Source organism: Bubalus kerabau, chromosome 3 (assembly GCF_029407905.1).
Source record: "Bubalus kerabau isolate K-KA32 ecotype Philippines breed swamp buffalo chromosome 3, PCC_UOA_SB_1v2, whole genome shotgun sequence".
Classification (NCBI taxonomy): Eukaryota; Metazoa; Chordata; class Mammalia; order Artiodactyla; family Bovidae; genus Bubalus; species Bubalus kerabau.
Window position 1 is genome coordinate 16,401,061 of NC_073626.1, and position 18,796 is coordinate 16,419,856.

Sequence of the window (18,796 nt, forward strand, 5' to 3'; positions counted from 1 at the left end):
ACAAATTTATGTTTACCTGTGGGGAAACGGAAGTTGGAAGAGGTATAAACTATTATGCATAAAATAAGCTATAAGGATATGTTGTATAACACAGGAGATATAGCCAGGATATTTATAATAACTAAATGGAAAATAACCTCTAAGAATTGTGAATCACTATATTGTACAATTGTAACTCATATAATATTGTACATCAACAACAATAAAATAAATAAAAAAAGAAAAAAAGAAAAAAAAAAAAGAATGATTCAACGTAGCATAAAGAAAATTATAACTATTCTTTTATTATATTTTATTTACTTCTGTGGCAAACGTGTTGGTTTTCAGATGTATATATTTTGCTTTTATTCTTCATGTGTATCTTCCTAGTTTGAATCGATGGCATTCCTTCCTTTCTTAGTTTGTCATTTTTTTCACAGTTAGGTTGCTCAAGACAAAGAGCTCTTTGATAATGGGCGGGACAAAGGGTTAAAGGATGGTTTAGAACTAATTCAAGAAAGAACAATCTGATCCCACTTGGAGAAGGACAGAGACACTGAATCAGATGGGGCCGGGGAGCCTGGGGAGGAAATTGTGAGTACTTGCTCTTGATTGAGTATCATTATCCTCCTGTGGTCTAGGAAGACGATTGTTATAATTAGCAACAAATGTCTCGGGCAACTATAATTTACCTTTCCCTGTAACGACTGATAGTTTACCTTTTTCAGTGCTTTCTTTTGCCTACCCACCATGCCCTTCTGCCCACCCTTCCATAACAATCAAATGCAGAATATTATATATTTGTCTTATAGTGTTGGATCTCAGTGTATATTAACAGTGATAATGTGACTATTAATTGAATGAAAAAGCCATTCAATAACCAGTGACCCCACTTTGGGGCTCTCTTAAAATTTCTACAGGGGGAAACTAGAAACCACAGGATCACATAGTAAGCATGCCAGAGACACCTTAGAGATATCTTAGGACTATTTCTTATTAATCCTTTTTCTAAGTGTAGTATTACATTTAGAAAGGAATATTATTTACTGTACTGCATAGTGTCTTTTAAGTGAATTTTAATATTCTTTAGATTTTATTTATAGTGTACTATTTAATCTCATTTGAATTTATTGCAGTAATTCAGTAGAAGTACATGTAACTCGAGTTTTAAAAATAGAATGTAAACACAATACTTTATACAACATCATAGAATTAATTGTGAAGAGTATTTAACTAGTATATACCTGTACTAGTTATTTGTTACATGATAATCAGAATTGTTGACCTGCCTTTAAATGAAAGTAGCTCAAGTCCTCTTTTTAAAGTGTCCCATTATTTTGGAATTTGCACTAAATCTATTTAAATAGGCCCCTTTGCAGATTTTAAATAACATAGAATATCATATTAAGAATAGTAATTAAGTGAAAAAAAGTCTTCGAAATAAATAACTGATAAATCATCCGGCAAAGATGAATATTCCTAAAACTGAGGAGAGTTGAGAATAATATAATGATGTTTTTATCATTATCATATGTGTGGCTGCTGCTCTGGCATTTCCGTCTTTTACGACCACAATTTTAGAATGCATGGTCAGCATTTCTCATCTACGTGTCTACTCTGTATCCTTATGACTTGAATTAATTCTGTGTCTTCCCTGAGACTGTTCTAGAATGCCATTCACACGTTCTTTTAACCATATGTGATGGCCTTTGCTCAGTGTTCATTCTCTATAGCATCTCTGTAGATGTTCATGTTTTAGATCACAGTGAGTTTTCCTGAAACAATGTCTTTTGTGGCTTTGATTCTGGGTTGTCTTCTGTCATCTGGGTTGCTCCTTTTTTCACTATTTTTGTCCACTCCCCTAAATGCACTTATTTTGCTCATTTCTAGAACACCTGCTCTTTTCCTCCTCCTTTGGGAAATATTTTCTTAAATCTCATTTCTCTGAGGACAAAACTTTGAAAACTAATGTTTTTCCATCTCTGGACTTGTTTTCTTGAATATCCTAGAGTCAAGGAAAGTGAGAATAAGATAAAGTAAGTAGTTTTTTTGGTTAAGATCATAAAACTATCTAGTTAGAGACCTAGAACTATGGAATTCATTTGAAAGATGAATCGTCTGTTAGTAAAACCAAAACAAAACTGGAGCTTGATTTTTTAGTTTTTGCTTTTTTAATACTTATTTTATTTTATTTTAATACTTATTTTTTTTTACTCTTTGTTTATTTGTAAAGGTGGTCCTTGTGTTGTTGCATAGCTTTTTGCTAAAGGTTAATAACATATGTACTATATCCAACAGTCTTCAAGTAATTAATTCAGGTCCTAAGCAAAAGGTGCATAGTTTTTGAGACGATGGGAAAATTCAGTTGCTGTTTATACTCAAAGTTATATTAATGGTGCTGGAGCAAGTCCATTATTTTAACACCATTTGCCAATTTTGATGACAGTGATTACAGTAAAATATGACAGTAAATTTTATTTTTAAAGGGCTTTTAAGCTGTATACTTAAGAGTGCCTGTATCTCAAATGACATTCAAGGTGTCCCTTCCTTTGTATGTGGTTGATAATTTCACTTTCTCAGGCCTGTATTTGCATAAGGTTCATTCTACTGACTACTGGGATCACAAAGACCAAATTTACTGCTTGTGTTCAAGTTGTCCTAGGACTACCCGAAAAAGTCTTGATTTTTTAAAACCATGTTGTTCTTGTATAAGCTTAGGATTTAACACAAACAAGCAATGAGGAAAATGTAGAAAACTTCTGTGTCAACGTCCTAAACTAGAGCACAAATTTTTGTGTACTAGATAAAATGTGATAGAAGGCAATGCACCTGATTTTTTATATACGATTGTGGAATTAGTCTCATCTTAAAATCATACCGAAGAATTGATGCTTTTGAACTGTGGTGTTGGAGAAGACTCTTGAGAGTCCCTTGGACTGCAAGGAGATCCAACCAGTCCATTCTGAAGGAGATCAGCCCTGGGATTTCTTTGGAAGGAATGATGCTAAAGCTGAAACTCCAGTACTTTGGCCACCTCATGCGAAGAGTTGACTCATTGGAAAAGACTCTGATGCTGGGAGGGACTGGGGGCAGGAGGAGAAGGGGACGACAGAGGATGAGATGGCTGGATGGCATCATTGACTCGATGGAGGTGAGTCTCAGTGAACTCCGGGAGTTGGTGATGGACAGGGAGGCCTGGCGTGCTGCAATTCATGGGGTTGCAAAGAGTTGGACATGACTGAGCGACTGAACTGAACTGAAAATCATACCTGGCTGTTCTTGTTACCATGAAAAAAAGCAAAGAATATTTTGCTGCCTAAAGCTTGGTTTTACTAATGAAATTATTTCTATGCCACCTCTTAGCTGTTAGAAGGCCTAAAGAGACCCCACACTTGCTTCTTAGAAGTTCAAGCATATTTGGTTAAACAGATTAATTTTCTCTCCCAATTTAATTCTGTTCATTTGCATTTGCTTTTTATTCTCTACCAATTTCTGTCTTTACCAAAATGTTTGTATAGTGATTGTTCAGCACATTTTTAATTTGAAGGACAGTTTCACCCAAATTTTTTTCTCTTATTACCTCATCTTCTGAATTGAAAATATCTACATATCTGCATATGTCATTCAACATACTTGAAAACTGTATTTGACAGTAAAGAAAATGGTATACCAAGTGTTTGATGGAAGTAAAAAATAAAATCTTAAAGTGATGGAGCATATGTAACTAGACAAAACCATTATATGTTATTCAATATTTGTTATAAAAACATTGAAATAGAAAATTGATGCTGCTATCAACACTTAAAAATATGGCTATATTGGAAATTTGGGGATTGAAATTTAAGGAATTTGTTTGAATATTTTTATTTAAACTATTCCTGTTAAACTTTTGTGAAATCTTCTATTCACACTCTTCCTATTCAAACTGTGAGTAAATTGGAGTACTTGAGTTACAAAATATTGTAAGACTTTAAAAAAAATCAGCATATTCATATTTTTGTTAAATTCATCCTACTGTGTTCTGGTGACTGCCAAAACATTTAATAAGGTTATGACAAATCTATTGAGAACTTTGAAATGTATGTAATAGTTGAATAAAATTACTTCTGCATGATATAGTGTAAAATAATGAAGATATTAAAAGTAAATACTTTCACAAATGATTCAAATTCTATAACAAATGATTTAGGAAGTCCCATAACATGAGACTAATTTATATATGTACTAACATTTTTTAATTTAGTTCCAACTCACAATTAGACTTTTCACAAATAGTTTTAGATAAAACAACAGTAGCAGCAGCCCCTCCTTCCTCAAAACTCTCAACACCTTAAGAGAAATCAATTTAATTTTACTTTTAAACTTCTAAGGATATTTGGGAATGATGCCCACATAACTAATTCTATTCCAAACTAATAATAGACAAGTCCATTTTGGGGCTTGTCTGGTAGCTCAGCTGGTAAAGAATCCACCTGCAATGCAGGAGACCCCGGTTTGATTCCTGGGTTGGGAAGATCCCTTGAAAAGTGTTAGGCTCCCCATGCCAGTATTCTTGGGCTTCCCTGGTGGTTCAGACAGTGAATAATCTCCCTGCAATGCAGCACACCTGGGTTTGATTCTTGGGTTGGGAAGGTTCCCTGGAGGAGGGCATAGCAACCCACTTCAGTATTCTTGCCTGGAGAATCCCTATGGATAGAGGAGCCTGGTGGGCTGCAGTTCATGGGGTTGCAAACAGTCAGACATGACTGAGCAACTAAGCACATGGTTTATTTATTTTCTCCTCCTCCAAATGTTAGACTAATTATATGGTTAAATATGGTTTAGTCATCTGATTAAAAATGTACACCAGCTTTGTTTTTTTTTTCAATAAAACAGGTATTCAATCCCGTATTTTTCCTGAAGACGAAACAGGTTTTGACAAGTCCATTATACTACTGTAGACTTAAAGGAGACTTTGAACACAAGAAAATAAAACATAAGACTCAGAATAAATTAAAAATGATTTAAACTTTTAAAGTTAAAGATAAACAATGATAAGGTTATTAAATGAGTGTTATAGAAATCTCTACACTGCCTTAAGTATTAATCGACCAAAAATCAGCACTAAACTTTTCAACAAATGACTGAAAAATTGTAACCTGAAAAATTCCATGGTTCACAGAGTTCATGCGTTTTAAAAATAGACCTATTGTTTAAGAGGTACAATTATTTTGTATACTAATCCCAGAAAGAAATTTCTTGCAAGGTTTCTCATTAAGAGGATAATGTAAGCAACATCCTGCGTGAGATTCCTAGAGAAGAGTTCAGAAGTTCTATTTTTTTAAGAATTATATGCTAAATATTGAATATTTATTATATTTCATCTAAGTTAATATATAAATATAATAAACCATGTAAATACATTAAATGTATGTAATATTCTCTTAGAGTATTATAACAAAGCAGAGAGATAACCTTATTTTCTGTAAGAGTGCATAGTGTAAGTACCGTGAACGCAGTGGCTTTAGTAGACACCTAGCCATGCTGTTTGTTGCCAGGCAGAAGGTTTAGGTGCACCACTCCAAAACAAAAGTCGATAACTTGGCAAGTTATCCACGTGCGTGCATATGTGCTCAGTCATTCAGTAGTGTCCCATGCTTTGTGACCCCATGGACTGCAGCCCGCCAGGCTCCTCTGTCCACAAAATTTTCCAGGCAAGAATACTGGAATGGGTTGCCAGTTCCTCCTCCAGTGGATCTTTGTGGCCCAGGGATGGAACCTACATTTCCTGTGGCTCCTGCATTGGCAGGCGGATTATTTACTGCTGAGCCACCTGGGAAGCCCAAGCTATACATTCAACTGCCTTATAATTTATGATCTTATGTGGTAAGTTCACTCATTTAGTTCTCCTGGCGTGTATTTTGTAAACAGTGCTCTACAGAGCAGCCTGCTATTCAAGATTATCTACTCTAAGGGTACTTTCCTGATACTTAAAAAAAAAAAATATGACCAAGGAGTGGGTGTGATGCTGGGAAAGATTGAAGGCAGAAGGAGAAGAGGGTGACAGAGGATGAGATGATTGGATGGCATCACTAATTCAGTGGACATGAACTTGGGCAAACTCTGGGAGATATTGAGGAACAAGGATGCTTGGCATGCTGCAGTCCATGAGGTGGCGAAGAGTTGGACACGACTTAGCAACTGAACAACAACAACCTTCATTTTCAGGCTAACTCTTTTTGCAACCATCTACTCTTTCATTCTTGCCTGGGTAATCCCATGGACAGAGGGGCCTAGGAGGCTATAGTCCATGGGGTTGCAAAGAGTCGGACACTACTGAGCATACACTTACAACCTTCTGCTGCAGAACTTTGGGGAACTTTTGGTCCCTTCATCTGCATATGCAAAATTACATCCCTAGGAATATCTTACATCTTCTCAGAGGAAGAGAAAGCCTTTCTGTGCACCCTCCATACTGTTGGGCAGGCACACAACTCTTCTAAAGTGAAGTGAAAGTTGCTCAGTTGTGTTCGATTCTTTGTGACCCCATGGACTTTACAGCCCATGGAATTCTCCAGGCCAGAATACTGGAGTGGGTAGCCTTTGCCTTCTTCAGCAGATCTTCACGATCCAGGAATCGAACCAGGGTCCCCTGCATTGTAGGTGGATTCTTTACCAACTGAGCTATCATGGAAGCCCAACTCTTCTAAAAGTCCATCCCAATTTAGGTATAAGTTTCCAAGCTAAGACAAAGCATGGGACACTTGTGCCTCAGGTCCATGTTAAGGAATATCACCTTAAGGTCCCTGCTGCACCAATTTTATGAAAAACTCACTTGAACAAAAGTATGTTTGTAAACACACACACACATCACTGTGAGAGTATGTGGTCCAGCTGAGAACTGCATTAATTGACTTCTTTATTGCTGTTGTCCCCTCGTATAATTGCTTTTATTGAGTTACTTCTTTAGTGTAATGCCCCAGCCTACAGTGAGTAATTTTATAAGGAAACAGTCTTATGAAACATAATGCTACATCTAGTGTAAGAATGTTGGGTTTGTTTCATCACCCAGCGCCATCTTTATGAGGACCCATGGGAGAAGAGTTTCTTGGATTTCAAAACTAGGAATGCCTGCCCTGAGTCACATGTGCCCTCCTCATTCATGTTGTTAATAAGGTACTTGACGGGGCCACTTCTGAATCCTGAACTTCCTGGCTCTGTCCCCCAAGGCCTGCCCTGGCACTGGATTCTAGAAAAGCTAGGGTCAACATATGGCCTTCTTCTAGTGAAGATCCAGATCCACAGGAAGCTTATGTATTTGTTTCAGTCCTGGTATCCACTAATTTCTTCTAGTATTGTTTTCTCTTGGTTTCATTTTTTTATCCTCTTAGTTGAGATTTTATTTTTTCTTAATATATAGATTTTGAAAGCTACCTTAAATTTATGGAAGTGAGGGTGAGAGTTTGCAGAACAGTTAAGGCCTTAACCTTTCATTCTTCTGTGTCCTTTGAGTCCAGTGATTCCTGTGTTCTTTAAGCTGACCCCCTGTGTAGTCAGACTGAACTCCAGATTTGCTCACTGTTCCCTCTATAGGGTTTTTCTCTATTGATAAAATGATATTATACCACCTTCCCCATGGAGGACATGAAGCATGGTTGGTGTGGCATGTCACTTGTGCTATGTTCTTTAAGCATATAAATTTTCATATAAAGTTTAATGCTTCTTGGAAGTATTGAATTTGGTGAGCTCAATGTTTTTGATGACTCATATTGTTACTCAGTTTCTTGGGTGATTTAATAAAAGATCTGAACTCTTCTCTGAAATGAACACGCTCAATTAAAAAAAAGAAATGTTTACATAATTATCTTGATAGGAGTTGACGGTAAAGCAGAAATTCTGAGAAATGCTAGTAAATATTGTCAGTAAACTCATTCCTCCATTGTCTGAAAATACTTAAATGGCACAGCAGACATTCAGTATATCCTGTGATTCACTTTACCATTTGCATTTTTTGAATAACTAAGAAGAATGTAGGAAAATTGTTTTTGATTATGTTATCATTTATTCACTCATCCACTTAATTCCTGTTATCAGTAACTACTCTGTACCCTACACTATTCTCAGTATTGAAGATACAGTGAAGAAAATTAAAAATCCCTGCCCTTGTAGAACTTATATTCTGTTAATAGCTAGGGAAGACAGATAATAAACACACTAATAAATTCATAAATAACCAAAAGAGATAACCTCAGATGATTTTGGATACTATGAAAAAAAAGAAGTGGCTAAGTGTGGTGATGACTTTAGTTAGAGGAATCAGGACAGGACAATGACCTTTGATAGGAGACCCGAACATTGAGAGAGAATCAGCCACACAAAGATCAGGGAAAGAATCCTCCAAGCAAAGAGAACAGCTAGTGCAAAGGATCTGAGATGAGAAAAGGGTTGCACGCTCTGGGTCCAGGGAGAAGGCCGGCGTGCTTTGAGCTGCCTGTGGTAGACCAGGAGGATGAGGGGCCAGCAGGGAGTGGGTCACTTGGGGTTGTTAACTATTCATGTCTAGTTGTCCTGTCTTAGTCTCAGTTTCCAGAAGCAAATGGGGAGGATGAAGGCTCCTTCACAGGCTTGTTTGTGAAGATTTTGTGTGTTAATCACTGGTAAATGCTCAGGAGAATGCCTGGCACTTGGTAAGAACTATATGTGTTGCTTACTATTCTTATGCATATATGCATGGTACAGTTTTCCTCTAGCTAACAATTTATTGTCCTGATAGACTTTTAAAACAAGTATAGGTCTTAGTAATCATATCCAGTCTTGATGTTTTACAGATCATACTTTAGCTCAAAGAGGTCAAATGGCCACGCAAACTCCCACAACTAGTGAGTAAATGTTTACATGAGAATCTTGGTCTCTTGACTCTCCAGCCAAGAGCTTTCTCTGTTAGATTGTGTTGGCCTTTAGTTTTCAACCTAGTGGGCATAGAATTTGCCTTATAGGATTATATTTAGAAATGTATAGTTAAACCTGACTTTCTTTGTATAGAGATCAAGATAGTTACCTGAATTTATAAGTTAATGACTTACTGATAATTGAAAGATATTTGGAAATAATTCAAATTTCACATGATTGTAACAAATTAGCTGCAGATTTAAATATCCCATTTGTAGCTTTAGCATTTACACTTTTTTGAGTAAGATGGATCTATGAAAATAGTTTCATTTCATTCATTCATCTCAGCAACTCCTCTGTGCCTGTACCCAATACAAAGTGCCTCCCCTCATAGAATCTGTACTTATAGAAGCAAATAGTAAACACGTGAATAAACTAACACATGACTAAAAAGGCAGTTTCAGAGAAGTCCCCAAGATACTTTAAAATGAGGAGATCAAGCAGTCAGTGATTTGTTATTATGATAGATAAGAATTTTGTCACTAAAATTGGAAAGCCTAATCGCACTTTTAACCCATTAAAAAAATTTTTTTTTGAGCACTGCTTACCAGTAAACACATTAATGGTTTATGTAAATTCAAATGCAATTATGTACATGGTGTTACTGAACAGTGGCATTTAAATTAATATGTAGCATAGTCTTTGTTAAAGCATCAATTTATAGGGCTACATTTATTTTACCCAAAATGTATGATTTGGTGGCTTGCAATAATTTTAAATTTTAACTTGTCTCTTTTTACAACTCTATAAGTTTTCCTAGGCATAGGAGAATTAGTTTTGGGGACATTTTTTTCCCCTTTGCTTGCCTTTTTATAGGAGATCCATTACCTGGGAAAGGTTTTGTTCTGAAAGTTCATTTGTAAACCATTTTGAATTCATTTGTCATAGGAGCAGGCTTAACATGGTGGTTAGTTTTAAATGCCAGTTCACAGAAATTTATTCCCCATTTTTGAAGCTGAATGGCTGTAGTTGTGATGCTTCCGTGAGTTCTGACCCAGTTTGGTTTGGAAGTAAGCAGGGGAGAGGCGTACTTTTCTCCTTCTCTGAGCTCGGACCTTGGACCTAGTCCATCCCTTAAAGCTGAGAAGCTCTCCCCTTTGCATCTTACTCACTTACTTTCTGCACTCCTGCCTCCTATGGCACCCTTCTCTTTAGGCTCTTATAAAATTAAAAGGATTTTTTTTCCCAGTAAGAATACGTGTTCCTTACTCTGTTTTCCATTTCATTTGGAGTCATAAAAAATTGATAATCGGGTACACAAAATGAATATTTGATTTTCAAAATACCAAGCATATATTTCACACTGTTGAAATGATTTCTTTTAACGTTTGTTCAGATACCTGCTTTTAGGAGCTAAGAACTTATATTCTCAATGTTACCTCCTTTTGATCCCTAACAGCACTCACCATTCAGTTAGAGCTGCAGTTCACTCATCCTCAGATGTTCACGGAATGTCCTTGTTTCTTGCTTTGAGATGGTGTGTTTGCTGTTTAGTCGCTAGGTTGTGTCCAACCAGCACTTGCAATGCCGTGGACTGTGGCCTGCCAGGCTCCTGTGTCCATGGAATTTCCCAGCAGGAATATCGGAGTGGGTTGCCATTTTCTTGGGGATCCTCCTGACCCAGGGGATTGAACCTGCATCTCCTACATTGCGGGTGGATTCTTTACCGCTGAGCCACCGGGGAAGCCATGAGATGGTATATAGGATTTGAAATTTTAAGAGATTTCACTGAAGGCAAGCTTAGTTCTGTAAGGAAAGGCTGAAAAATTATAGCAGTATTATTCGATTAGTTTGGGTCCGCCCTGCTGTTGGCATCTGCTTTGTTTTCTATATTGTGTTTGTGCGCTGTGCTGTCAATTTAGAGAAATAGGCTACATGGACTTCTAGCCGAAGCAGAAACCAAGTGGTGAGTGTTTCCTGCTCGACTCTAAAGACAGTGCATAGGTCTGTTGCCCGCCAAAAATAGATGTAGTTTATAGTGTGTTCAACTCCATGGCTTATATTTTTTCATTTCCTCTTCCCAGATGAATAAATCGGGAGGAAAGAGAAAAAATTACCCCCATAAAAAGTACATTTCCCTCTCTATGTTCAATTATGGAGGGACATCTATAAACACAGGCATAGAGCCCAGAGGAAAGGAGATATTTTCGAAATGTTGTCTGAGAGTCACTTTAGCTTCCAAATAAAAATTGTTTGAAAATACATTTAGGACATCTAAGCAGAAATATTGACATATGGTATGTGATATTTGGCTGAGTTCGTGGATGATATATGGGCCTGCCTGAAGGAGCTTTGCTGGTAATTGTATAACCTAGGAAGAGACTGATTGTCAGAAACACAGACATTCGAGGATCTGTGGAAACTTAATGGTCATGTAGGAGAATGTATTTGGTGATTGAAGGAGTGTAACTTATACAGAATAGAAATAAAATTAATGAGACTTTTTAGAAATAGCTGAACTATTCAGTTTCTGTTTTTGCAAATTCCAAAAAGATGCTATTTGCTAGGTCTTCAGAAACCACAGCAGAAATGTGCCCTTTGTCAATATCTACTGTTGAATTCTGCCTTTCAGGCTGTTTAGGGTATGGCACTTATTTGTCCATTGCAGTTTTGCCTCTTAAAGCACAAGTCATATATGCTTGTAGCGTATTTAAAGTTATACAACCAATAGATTTATGAGAGACAGCAAGGATTGCAACAGTTCATGCTCAAACCTGTATGTACTTGAGAAGTAAAGTGTCAAAGAGATAGTACAGTTTATTGGAATGTACATTTAGTTAAACTTAGGAAACTTGGTTTCTACTTTTGCTATGGAGTTTTATGAGTTTAGATAAGTGACATAACCACTCTTGGATTTATTTATATATCTCTAAAATATTACATATATATATTTATGTGTATATATATAAAACAGAAAGATATATATATCTAAAATATTAAAAATTTTAATATTAGATTTAATATTTAATATTTAAATTTAAATATTAATTTTAATATTAAAATATTAAAAAGAGACATTACTTTGCCAACAAAGGTCTGTCTACTCAAAGCTTTTGCCATGGAGTTTTATGAGTTTAGATAAGTGACATAACCACTCTTGGATTTATTTATATATCTCTAAAATATTACATATATATATGTATGTATATATATATATAAAACAGAAAGATATATATATATCTCTCTAAAATATTAAAAAGCAGAGACATTACTTTGCCAACAAAGGTCTGTCTACTCAAAGCTTTGGTTTTTCCAGTAGTCATGTATGGATGTCAGAGTTGAACTATAAAGAAAGCTGAGCACTGAAGAATTGATACTTTTGAACTGTGGTGTTGGAGAAGACTCTAGAGAGTCCCTTGGACTGCAAGGAGATCCAACCTGTCCATCCTATAGGAAATCAGTCCTGGATGTTCATTGGAAGGACTGATGCTAAAGCTGAAACTCCGATATTTTGGCCACCTAATGTGAAGAACTGACTCATTTGAAAAGACCCTGATGCTGGGAATGATTGAAGGTGGGAAGAGAAGGGGATGACAGAGGATGAGATGGTTGGATGGCATCACTGACTCAATGGACATGAGTTTGAGTAAGCTCTGGAAGTTGGTGATGGACAGGGATGCCTGGTGTGCTGCAGTCCATGGGGTCACAAAGAGTCAGATATGACTGAACAACTGAACTGAACTGAAAATGTGAGGAGAGTCTAGTTGATTTCCAAGGTTTCTCCCTTTTCTATCAAATGAATCCCACTGGGATTAAAAAACTTGGAATAAAAAACCCATTTTCCATGACAAGAGTAATGGCTGAAATATCTATAAAATTATATAAAAAGTATCTAAATCAATGATGTGTTTCTTTTTTTTCAGTTTTATGGAAATATAATTAGCAAATATAATTGCAAGATATTTAAAATGTACATGATGATTTAAATAGCTATACATTATGAAAGGATTCCTCCTATCAAGTTAGTTAAGACATTTATCACCTCACTTATTTACTACTTAAAAATCTTTTTTGGTGAGAACATTTGTTTTACACTCTTTTGACAAATGTCAATAATGCATTACAAACCATCATCACTATGTTATACATTAGATCCTCAGACCTTATTCATCTTAGAGGTTAAAGTTTATACTCTTTTACTAAATTCTTTCTTTTGTAAATGATTTTTTTGCATTTATTTTTATGCGATCTGAGACATATTCTTATATTTATGGTTTTGAATTCAGGAAAAAAGATGTCCCCCTCCTGTTGTAAACACTTTAGTGATAGGTCCTTGAGGAACCATCTTTATCTAGCAACTCCATAACCACCTATATCATTGTTCAAAAACAAGATGATTTACACAGGTAAGGAAAATAGAGAGCTTAATGAACTTAAGCAGTTATTGGAAGTTGTACTAGAGTAAAGGATAACTGAAAAGGAATAGCAAAACCTGTTGGAGACAGGCAAGAACAGGGAGTGATGAACACATTTAGGTCCACAGGACAAAGGAAGAGAGAGGACATTGCAGTCTCTAGAGAGACTTGTATATAGCTGCAGCTGAAGGTGAGGGCCTCTGATCAGGGCTCTGGTCTTCAGTGAAGAAACTTGGCCACTTCCCAGCAGAAGAGGAGTCAGAGGAAAGAATCAAATCCACTAATCTCTTTCTCCACTGACTCCAGTCTCTTGGTAGTGTCTCCCATTGGCCAAACTCCAGTAGAAGTCAGAGGCCAAGGGAGCCAGAGGGATGCAGTCTGGTCTGGTCAATCTCCAAAGGTTCATAACATGAAAGAAAATGATCAAGAGTGGTTCTAGAGGCGCAAAAAAAGAATAACAGATAACCCATCATTTCTACGTGATAGAAATGTCCTCTTTATCCTGTAAATGTAGTTATATTTGATTTTGATAGACTTTTAGAATGACCCTTGTCATGATTAACTTTAATGGAAAAGGTCAATTTCTGATTTGGTTTTGACTTAGGTATTTGTCAATATATTGCTGTTGTGATAATATTATTACTGGGACCCCAACTGACTGTATCGCTGATTTACTTACACCCTTTGAAGAGACAGTATGTGACCAGACTTAGGAAGGAAGGGACTAGAAACATATCACGATGTGTTTTTATATATTGTTGGATCCAGTTCAGGTCATATGCACATTCCGTTCTGAATGAGTATGCTTTCTGTTTCAACAAACTGTAAGTCTTGTATCTCTTCATTATTTCTCTTTACAAATGGATGTATATAATGATACCCATACTATATTTTACTTATAGGCCATTGCTCTGCTTTTGTTAGGACCTGAGATTTAAACCCTTAAAAAAAAAAATCTATTGTAGAGTTTGAATTATATTGCAGTATCTGAATTGATGGAATAATAAAATGACTGCCGGGGTCCAGCCCCAGCTGATCCTGGGTATTCGAAGCGGGGACGGCGTCGGCGAGGATCAGGATACAATAGCTTCAATTAGATATTAATTAGAGATGTAAAGAGTAATAGAATGAGGATAGCTCAGTAGGAAAATTCAGTGGAGAAAAGAGGCTGAGTAGCTTGGTTTACGCGGGAGACCAATAAAACTTCAAGACAAGAAGTTTGCACCACTTACGTAGGCCGCAGGCGTCCTTGCGTTCTCCCGAAGGAGAGGAGACACTGAGGCCTCCCCGGTCAGATCTTAGAAGCCCAGGCATAATTAGCAAGCATGGCGGGTTCCGTGCTCCAGATGGAGACTCAGCCAGAATTTGAGAGAGAGAGCGACATGGGGAGACCAAGTTTCAGTGAACAAGGCCCGCACTTTATTTTCCAAAGTAGTTTTTATACCTTAAGTTGTGCATAGAGGATAATGGGGGAAGGGGTGGAGTCATGCAAGGACAGCAGTTCCTGGTCCTAATTGAAGCCAGGCTTTCAAACTTATCATATGCAAAAGTTCAGGTGAATTACATCATCTTCTGGCCAGGAGGCCTGTTAACATTTTAAGAAACTTATTTTTCTTTAAAGGTGATTATTCCAAAGTTAGGCACCAGCCTCCAAAAAAGCATTGGATAAAGCTGGATTCCTATAGGGCAAAGGTGAGGTGGGCTCAATCAAGAAAAGAATTAACTCAAGGGTCCAAGCTTACAAACATTGAGGCTACTACTTACATTTCTATACACCCATTATATCAATCAATACACTGCCAAGGACACAGTAGGTAAGGGGAATGGAGACTTAGCAGCAAACATTGGCCCAATAAGTGAAAAACCCTTCACCAATACAATTTCTAATCAATCTTTTAACTACTCAAAGGAATCTGTGTTTAGACCGTTTAGAACATCTCCTGCCTCTCACAGTTGGGAGGCTCTGAACAATCACATGTGGCCGGAAAAACCTATTCAGGCAGGCTAGAGGATATCCAAAGGAGTTTGTAGGTTAAACACTGTCACACCCAGGAATTATTAACTGGAGCTGTAAGCTAACTCTTTTTTCAGAGAGAGGTAGTGGGGGACAGACCCCCGTAAAGTCAGAGGTGTAGGTGAAAGCACAAAGCAGAAAGTAGGCAGACTCTGCTTTTGGGGGTAGATGCTCGAGAATTTCCAAGGGGACTCCTGAGGCTCGATCCCACCTTTGCGTATGCTGAGCCTCCTTCCTCATGACCTTTGTCATGGGCGGAGTTCCTCACGCTGGCTCCCAGCAGTGATAGAATTGGAGTTGAGCTATTCCAGATCCTGAAAGATGATGCTGTGGAAAGTGCTGCTCTCAATATGCAATATGCACTCAATATGCAATATGCCGGCTCCCGGCAAATGACTAATGACGATTACTTATTTGAACTTACAGAATTTTATATATGCATATGAAGAGAGATATTCACATATAATTTTATTCTCAGCCCCTTGTGGTATTCTGAGAGCTTTGGTTTAAATTATATGTAAAAGAAATTATTTTATTATGACAGTTAAACAACTGTGGTTGTTATAATTATGTGTGGGCATACTGAATCCATTAGTCCAGGGGCCGTAAAATCGCATATCCTCATCCCTTTGAGAAGAGAATAATAGCATTTCTATGACTCTTTATCTCACTCATTTAATTTATACTTTGTGTATATTTTTAAAATATCACAATATATTAGAATAGCAATGCATATATAATATTTTTGCATTATACAATTTGAGTCACTGACAATGTGTTGAAAAATGAAAATAATTTGGAAATTAATTCTTTTGGAAACAGAAAATTATCAAAATTTGCTGCATAAAATGTTACTTAATTTGGGAGTAGTGTAGTTTAGAAAGTAGTTTGTTAGTTGCTCAGTCATGTCTGACTCTTTGCTATCTCATGGACTATAGCCCCCTAGGCTGCTCTGTCCATGGAATTCTTCAGGCAAAAATACTGGAGTGGGTAGCCATTCCCTTCTCCAGGGGATCTTCCCAAGCCAGGGATCAAACCCTGGTCTCCTGCACTGCAGGCAGACTCTGTATCATGTGAGCCACCAGTGAAGCCCAATTTACCCCCAAATTATTTATGAAATCATTTCAACTGAAGAGAGGGAAAAATGTTCAAAATAATCATGTTTGCATGAGTTTGCATAAATCCTTAGAGATGGAAATATTTTTGAAGTTGGGCAGAAGAGCAAGAGATTGGATTGTACAGGGTAAACCTTGAATGTGGAACGTAAGAGAGCAAGTTTGCTGCCGTCAGTGGGTTCCTCCTCGTTTTTTAAAATCACCTTTTCTTCACCTTTACTCCCTATATCACCTCCTCTGCTTTACTATTTCTTTTCCCATAGTACAGATACAGATCACCTGTTAACATACTATACAGTGTACTGGAGCCATGTTTTTTGTGGGTTATCTGTCTTCCCCAGCTAGAATATAAGTTCCATGAGGACCAATGTCTGCCTGCCTTGTTTACTGATGTACACCAAGCACCTATAAGCGTGCTTGAGTCAAGTGGGAAGTAAGAAAATATTTGTTACATGACCAATGGCAGAGTACTTTGGGCTTCCCTGGTGACTCAGATGGTAAAAAATCCACCTGCAGTGCGGGAGACCTGGGTTCGATCCTTGGGTTGGAAAGTTCCCCTGGAGGAGGGCATGGCAACTACTCCAGTTTTCTTGCCTGGAGAATCCCCAGGAACAGAGGAACCTGGAGAGCTACAGTCCATGGGGTTGCAAAGAGTTGGACATGACTGAGCAGCTAAGTACAGCATAGCACAGCAGGGTACTTTAGTGACTGAACAACAGTAGCAGTTTCAGAATTTAGTGGTTTTTATTAGCTATTGTAACTAAACTGTTCTGCAGTTAATGATGCAAGGTTAAGGCACTTTTCTGTTTTCTTTATCAGCATAAACATAAAGTACATTTGGAGATAAGGTTTTAGACACAATATGCTAGCTAGAATGTACCTTTGGAAAAAAACCATATAATGTTAGTTGAGTTGCTTTTTTTATCCAAAAATAAGTATATTCCTTTAAGAAAAGTTTCCAAAAAAAAAAAAAAAAAGAAAAGTTTCCATATATAGGTATGTGTACATTTGTTTATACATACATGTATATAAACCAATACATGTTTTAGATATAAAACATAGTGCTTGTATGATCATCATACATCTATAACATATATAATGTTATATGAGTTTCAGGTGTACAGTGTAATTATTTGATATGTGTATATATTGCAGAATGATCACCACAGTAAGTCTGGTTAACATCTGTCACAATATAGTTACAAGATTTTTTCTTGCGATGAGAATTTTAAGATCTCTTAGCAACATTCAAAAATGCAATAAGTATATTCATTTTTCAATTTAGTGCAGTTAACTGTGGGACAAGTCATTCCGAGTCTTAGCATCAAAGAATCATGTTTGAATAGTCGAATTGAATAAGATTTCTCAATTCTAATTCATAGAGAGCTTTCTTGAAAAATCCACCCCTGATTAGGCCCACCTGGCTCCCATCACACTTGGTATGGTGTGCAGGCAGAGATCTGTCTTTAAAGCATATGTTTCTTTTCCACTTGTCTGTGCATTTCTTCCTCGTCTGTCTTCCTTGTGTTTATTATCAAAATAGGTTATAATTATGGCAGAAGACGTCTAAGTAGCTAGAGTTTCATCTGCTGCCTACTCGGCATTTTGGAAAGAGGCTCGGAAGGAGTTCTTCCAATATTAGAGTTTTACTTTCAGGAGATTAGAAAGATTTTCAGTTTCAATAGTCCATCAATATGAATATTATCTTAGGACTGAACACTTTAAATTATTTGATTAGTGATTAGCTGACCTGCTGAGAGTAAAACAATGAAGGGATAGTAAACAAGGGTGGATTCAGGTGAAAGGAATGAGAAATTCTTGGAGGAAGTAGACACATGTTTAAGGAGGGCATTAATGTTTTGTTTAGGATTTGGGTCAGGCTGGCTCTGTAAAGGAATGGGTTGTTTTCATTTTATTCCCATTCATCCTGTATGCTTTACAATGTATGTCTTATTTAAGTGTTGAAAGGGACCAGTGACTTACTGCTTGTTATCACTGGGTATCGTGCTTTGGTTCTGGTATCTGATAGAGTCTAGCAGAGACTTGAGTGTACTTATTTCTGTGATTTGCTACAGTGACTTAACATTTTTTGATGATTTCTGGTACAAAGTGAATGAAATACAGGAAAATAAAGTTCAGATGCTTTTGGACAAAGCCTTACTTTATCTCCTCCCTTGTCTCTGACCTTCTAGCCATTTATTTACTCATCTAGTCCCATGTTCTTGGATGCCTTTTGACTCTTAATGTCTGCCTCATTCTGTCTGTGTGGTTAAGGCCTATTTCTTTTCATGTGTCTTTCCTATCCTTTGCTTCTTTCAGCTTGGCAGAGCCCTCTTTGATTTTCCTTTAGTGTCATAATATTCCCAGCTGTTTCTGGGCCGCTGCTTTTTCTCTACCAGTCTCAA

At 37.0% G+C, this 18,796-nt stretch overlaps 1 long non-coding RNA gene across 1 annotated transcript in view; it reads right to left on the reverse strand.

Annotated features, from left to right (window-relative positions):
* The window catches only part of LOC129645511 (uncharacterized), a 35,140-nt gene extending 20,298 nt beyond the window's left edge, over positions 1-14,842 (reverse strand). Inside the window, exon 1 of the long non-coding RNA XR_008711413.1 lies at positions 14,495-14,842. This is a non-coding gene — a long non-coding RNA (uncharacterized LOC129645511). The remainder of the gene's footprint in view (positions 1-14,494) is intronic.
* Positions 14,843-18,796: the final 3,954 nt, after the last annotated feature.